The sequence below is a fragment of the Myotis daubentonii genome, chromosome 4 (genome assembly GCF_963259705.1).
Source record: "Myotis daubentonii chromosome 4, mMyoDau2.1, whole genome shotgun sequence".
NCBI classification, from domain to species: Eukaryota; Metazoa; Chordata; class Mammalia; order Chiroptera; family Vespertilionidae; genus Myotis; species Myotis daubentonii.
In genome coordinates this window covers 100,270,030-100,277,250 of record NC_081843.1, presented here as the reverse complement: position 1 = coordinate 100,277,250, position 7,221 = coordinate 100,270,030, and positions in this window count along the sequence as shown.

The following is a 7,221-nucleotide window of genomic DNA, read 5'->3' as shown; positions in this document are numbered from 1 at the left end:
AACTCTGAAAGGTGTTGGGTTGTTCTCTTTCCAAGTAGGACTTGGCAAGATGGTGTGTGAGATGATGGAGGAAAATGAATATAAATGTACATAAATTAAATAAAATGTTGAAACATTTTATCATCTTACATGTTGACAAGGACAAGAACTTTCCAGAATGTGGAAACACTCAATCTATGACCTGTATGTAGTAAGCAACGATAAAGAACAAGACAACTGGCCAGGACTGCATATATTCCTAGGAGATCAGTTGATAGCAATTCAATCAAGGATTATGGGGTTTAAAAAAGATGACAAGTCTGAGTTATATACTCATAGTTCTGTGTAACAATATTATCTGCTAATCAAAATGCTGCTGAATGTTAGCTTGCTGGAAAAAAATAGTTCACTTCTTTTTTGCTGTACAGAAAATTTATTTTAAGAAATACTAATGCTTTGTCTAGATAGGACTTATATTACCAAGAATATGTAATTGCTTTTGTTGCCAACAGATTCATATTAATAGTTAGACAGTTTGGAGCAATTGCTTAGATTTCTCAGGTTCCATTTGAAAAAGTAGTTATTAAATTATAACCCATTTGCTATGAGTTTATAAAGCATTACAGTTTCAATGACATACCCTATGTACTTCCAATATAGGCCACACTTTCTACTCAGACTCTTTCAAGACCAGCATGGGTGATCAAGGTTCTAAGAAGTTATGGCTTTTGCAATCATTGCTGCAGAACTTTGGGGCTAGAAAGAGCCAAAGATCATCAGACCAGCCTACACAAGTTCAAGGCAGCCATGACGCACCAGAACTCTCCAGTGCTGTCTATTTCCTGTTGGTCCAACTCCCATGCCATTTCTTAATTATCTTTAACTTACTATATTCACTAAGCGTTTGTCTCATTGCAGATTTTAAGAGTTCCTAAAAATTGTCCAATCTATTTGAGGGCAGATTTAACTATTAAAAATGATGTTTTCTTACACTAAGCTCAAATGTTTATCTTTCAGCAATTATCATTGTCAACATTGGTCCTAGACTACCCACTAGGGCAGTGATGGTGAACCTATGACATGCGTGTCAGAGGTGACACGCGAACTCATGTTTTTGGTTGATTTTTCTTTGTTAAATGGCATTTAAATATATAAAATAAATATCAAAAATATAAGTCTTTGTTTTACTATGGTTGCAAATATCAAAAAATTTCTATATGTGACACGGCACCAGAGTTAAGTTATGGTTTTTCAAAATGCTGGCACGCCGAGCTCAAAAGGTTCGCCATTACTGCAGTAGGGCCACATTAAAAACAAGTGGTGTGTGTGTGTGTGTGTGTGTGTGTGTGTGTGTGTGTGTGTGAATACTCACTTCTTCAGAGACAACCCTCACAATATCTGTAGACAGCTAGCCAGCTTGTCCAAGACTTGAGATGTTTCTAAATGGGCTACATGATTCCATTTCTTCGCATAACTTAGAATTAAATCTTCACTCTAGCTCAGGATTAACTTTGATAATGGGTTGTTCCTTTATTGCAATTATATGCCTCATTGTCCACATGCATTTAAACGGTGACATTCAGAATGGCAGCAATAACCACTGTCAGCTGATCTAGCAAGCAGAGATGTTACCACCTCTTTCATTCATATTTTTAATTCAACAAAATTTTACTGAGCAGCCACTGTGTGCTGGACACTGTTCTGGGTGTTGGAGGTGCAACAATAATCCACAAGATAAAGCCACCACTGTGGTTAGATATGAACTTTAAATGAATACACACCAATAGGCATGTGTGTGATAAGTAAAATGAAGACAAAGGATCTGGGTGTTTTAAACAATGACAACAAGAAGTAAGGTTTTTCTAAGGAAGAGACATTGAATCTGAGACCAGAAAACGAATGAGATCATTGTTGCTATTGTATCAATTAATTGATTCTATGGCCAAACTAATTTTCAAAGGAGCTATATCAATATGAGGATCATTTTGATCTTATTCTCAGATTACTAGTATACATTTACTCATTTTTTTAAAAAAATATTTCTTGAGCACCTATTATCTTAAAACAAATAAACACAAACATACACATATATGTATTTTAAACCTTCATGCTAAGCCCATATAAGACTCCTTCTGCCAGGGTGGGTGTATATCCTAATGTAATGCCTGCTCTTAACTTTTCAAAAATATACCTCAGACAAGCAAGGCAGTGGAAGACAAATCATTCTCTTAATAAGCCTTTCCAGGAATCTGCCCCAGTTGGAAGTCATCTTATTGGCTGCTTGTTCTCAAAATCTACAGTGTTTATCATGTTGCAAATGGCATTAACATTTCCTCTCTCTTTTTTTTTCTCTCACATTCATTCCTTTATTGATTGATTCTACTTTTCATTCTGGAACACAAACCACTTTTGTGTAAATGAGGATGTTTCCACTTCTAGGCAGAGGACTTGCAAATGGACCCCCTCTGGTAGACCAGAAAGAGAGAGGAGCCCCTTCCTCAGGGCTGTCACAATCCCACTGCAGGGACCAGGCCTACCCACTAGCAGAGATGTTACCTCCTTGCTGAACACTTTTTTTCTGCCACCCTTGCGCTCTGTTCCTATCCTAAAGAGTACCATTCCTTTCCTTCACAATACCTCAGAGAGCATGAGAAAATGATTTACCATTTTCATTTGCAAACTTTCAGCACAGCAGTCTGGAACACTGGCTTTGTCTTAACTTTCCTTTTTGCCCCTTGGAACAGGTCATCCAATCTCTCCAAGCTGACTTGTACCATATGTAAAATAAGGATATTAATGAATACCTACTTACAAAGAATTTAAGTAACGATTACATGAGATAATTCACATAAAGAACTTAGCACAATGCCTGGAACTTTGTAAGTATCCAATAAATCACAGCTATTATTACTTCTGGTCCTTGGAAGGCAGTGGTCGGAGCCAAGAAAGTACAACAGCCAAAGTTTCATTTTCATTTATTCATACATCTTATATTTCAGTCTCCACATAGCAGTGAGGGTTCTTCATGTTTAAACTACAAATAAAAGAGAAAATACTCATCGAGAGTTGCGATGTTACAACTAGATTGCCATCCAGCAATATAACACAATTATATTAGGTGTTCTCAACCTACAAAACCATCCCTACTGCGGTCATTTTCTTCTAAAGAGACTTTAGAAAGCCACTGGTACTGTCTTTAGGGTCCTCTTAGTCTGTTCAGGCTGCTTTGACAAAAACATCCTAGACTGTGTAGTTTATAAACAACAGAAATTTATTTCTAACCACTCTGGAGGTTGGGAAGTCCAAGATCAAGGTGTGGACAGATTTCCTGTCTAGTGAGGACCTGCTTTCTGATTCTTCTCACGAGAAAGAAAGGACAAAGAAGCTCTCGGAATCTCTTTTTAATAGGCACTAATCCCCTTCATGAGAGCTCTAGCTTTATGACTTAATGACATCCCAAAGACCCCACCTCAAAATGCCACCATACTGAGAATTAGATTCCAACATATGACTTTGGGGATGGGGCAAACATTCAATCTAAGGCATGGGTTTAGTCTCACTGACACAATTCTGAAAGGTTATATTTACCTTGGGAATATAACCTTTCTTCTTCTCTATTTCCTAGATCCCACTCTTACCAAGTCTTTTTTTCTTCCCAAGCTATAGAAACATATCCAAAGCAATTTAGGCATGTTCTTTAATGAGTTCTAGAACTTTTTTCTCTGCAATCAAATCCTCTCGTTCACCAGAATTGAAGCTATAGGAGCAATTCTCCTATTTATTTCTTCTATCTTTGGGAAAAAACAACTTGTAAGACAAGCTGGTCAAAAATGTATCAGACATTCTACTTTCATTCTCCAGTAGATGGTTATGAGATTGAATTCTCTCAAAGAATCCTCCTCTGGAACCCTAGTGTACTGTTGATGGGAAGGCTGATTAGAAAATAGTATGGAGTTTCCTCAAAAGATTAAAAATAGACCTGCCTTATGACCCAGTGATTACACTTCTGGGGATTTATCAGAAGAAACCCCAAACATTAATTCAGGAGACTATATGCACCCCTATGTTCATTGCAGCATTATTTACAATAGTCAAGCTATGGAAGCAATCCAAGTGCCATTGTATATATGTTGTACCATTAATGGAATATTACTGGACCATTAAAAATGAAATTATACCATTTGCAACAGCATGGATAGACCTACAGGGTATTTTGCTCAGTGAAAAAGTCTCATGACCTACTTCCCAGAGTGCTCAATCTTCAATAGATTCCCATCTTTTACATTTACAAGGAAAGTGACTTAAATATTTGCCCATTTTTTTTCAAAAATGCTAAAAGAACTCTTAATGAGCTCTAATACTGTCCCATAGTCTGGCCAAAACTGCCCAGTGCAATATTGGACAGCACAGCTCTGCACCAGTCACTGTGGCCTTGGCCCTGAAACATGACTGGCCCACTATGATGTAGGTGTCCACTCTTATACCTAGGTCTTGGACAGTGTGATGAGATTATGTGCCTTCCATTTGCATCTCAAGAGTAGAACAGGGAGGAATGATTTCCATAAATAAGTGAAGAGAATAGCACAGAAATGGCACTGAGAAGATCCATGGGAGTCTGACACTGTTCTGCCTACCTTTGTATATCTCTGTTTCTGTTGAAAGTATAGGCCCGTATTCCAGTTTTGAATCCTATTCTATGCAGAGTTTAAGTGACCATGCCCCTGTGTTCTCAAGCTTATGTTGTTTGTACTAGTACCCATATTGACATTGAAGCATGTGAGTGCATACTTGTTGGTTACTATTCAAAAGGTATGGAAATTTTATCTTGATTATATTGTCCTAGAAAGAAATACATATTCTCCAGAAGGAATCTGCCTCACCCAGACTTACCATACAGACTCATCCTGGCCAGGCCCATGAATTAGTAGATCTGTGCCCATTGGTTATGATGTGCAGCCTAGGAAGAATGACTGTCTTCTGTCTGATGGTGCCACAGGACTAATTATTATTGTAAACTCTGACCTGCTGCCCTCCCCAGGGTTTAACTGAATTATATCTCAAAACCTTTCACACAATGCACTCAGAATCTGGGTACAATCTCTTGACTCACACTAGGGAAATGACAAAGAAAATGGGCTTACAAGTGTCCTGGACATTGAAATGTCACTGTCCATGCAGGGAGTAGCAGGGAACTGAAGGGAACTGAAGGGACTGAAGCCAGGCATTATATTCTCTGACCCCAGCGTAGTGGCTGCTCCTTCCTAAATTCAAAAGGCTCTCCCAAAGCTGAGGCATTCAAAGCTGGTCCATAACCCAAATCCAAGGAAAATAAAATTGCTTCTGATCTTCTTGCATTATTTTACCCAATGAATATATTCCTCCTGCCAACGTATCCTTATTCTTTCTACCCATTTGTCAAAGTTTGTTCCTCTAAATCCCAATGTGCTATACATTGTTAATAGCTGTTAAATTACATAAAGGTTAAATTTATTTTAACAGATCTCAAAGGTGTAATAAGGGGGATGCATATCTTATCTTAGAAATTTGGCCGTTTGCTTCTGAAATTACAAAGAATGGCACTAGCTGTGAGGAAAGCAACAGAAAGAAAAAGAAACTTCCATCAAAAGCTACAAAATTCCCAAATCTGCTTCTGATAGGTCCATCTTTCGAATAATAAAAATACCAAACAGCTCACGTTTATAGAGTTCTTATTATGTGTCAAGGATTATATAAGGCACTTACCATGTATGATTGCACTTTTCCCTTAAAATGATCCTATGAGGTGGGTTAGCTCCATTTTGCAAATGAGAAATCCAATAAGTTGAAGCACCCCACCCTAGGCCCCAGGAGTTAAGGGCAGGGGCAGGAATTAAACTTGACTCCAAACAGGAGCTGGGCTTTCTTTGGCCTGCCCAGGGCACATAGTCATTTGACAGCTTTTCTCCAGAATTGCATGTTTGAAAGGCCTTTGTTCTGTTTGGAAGAAATTCAGATCTATTCACTTGATAACTTATTCATTAAAGTGGCCAGGGGTTACTCTCCAGGCTGTGTGAAGCAGGTGAGGAGCGTGTGTCCTTGAATGGGCAGCTGTTCATGAAGTTTATGTTTATGTGATGCTCATGGGACCATAATAATCAAAGGGAAGTAAAGAACAAGTTTCTTATCAGATTTTTTCGTCCCTTTTGTGTTTATTGGTTTAATCCTTAAATTATAAGCATTTTTACCTTTTGGAGTTACAGACCCCTTTGAGACTAGTGGAAGATATGAAATCTTTTTCTTAAAATTTCTATATTCACATAAATTTTCAACAATTTAGAGAAGCCCTAAAAAAGTCTGTCTGCGGATGCTCATGAATCTAAAGAATGCATTTTTAAGTTTAGTAAAATAAGCTCAAATTCCTCTCCTGTATCCAGGAAAACACCAGAAGTGAGAGCCAGAAACCTCCTTTCTCTTTCCATCTCCTTGGTCTCTCAGGATGAACCCAGGGAAGCATCAGCCCCATCATTAGGGCCACCATAAGCTGAGCCCTATGCAAGTGTGACTGACCAAGGTGAGGAGTGGGGACTGAGAACAGCTCATGTCCTGCTTGCCAGACTATGTACCTTAGCACTGGGCTGCATCCACCATGACTGGGCACCTCTTCCTAATTTGTATGACGTTGTTTGTATATAAGCCAGTCGGTGTCTTACATGTCCATTCATACCCTGGACTATATATCAGCCAGAAATGCCCTGACTTATGGAGAAAGGTCCCCCACTCACAACATCAAAAAGTCCCAGTTCCTCACAAAAATTACCTTGAAATGGATTAAAGACTTAAATATAAAACCTGAAGGCATAGAAACTCTTAGAAAAAAAGCATCGGGGAAAAGCTCCTTGACATTGGTCTTGGCAATTATATTTTTGGATATTACACCTAATATCCAAGCAATGAAAGCAAAATAAGCAAGTGAGACTACAAGTTTATACACAGCAAAAGAAACAATTAAAAAAACAACAACAACAACGAATAGCTGACCTACACAATGAGAAGAAACACTTCCAAACCACAAATCTGATAATAAACTCATACAACTTAAGAGAAAAATAAGTAAATAAATAAATAAATAATCCAATTAAAAACGAACAAAGGGCCTGAATAGACATTTTTTTCCAATGAAAACATACAAATGTTATAATTGTTCTATTTTATCATTAGTTATTTTTGTTAATCTCTTACTGTGCCTAGTTCATAAATTAAACT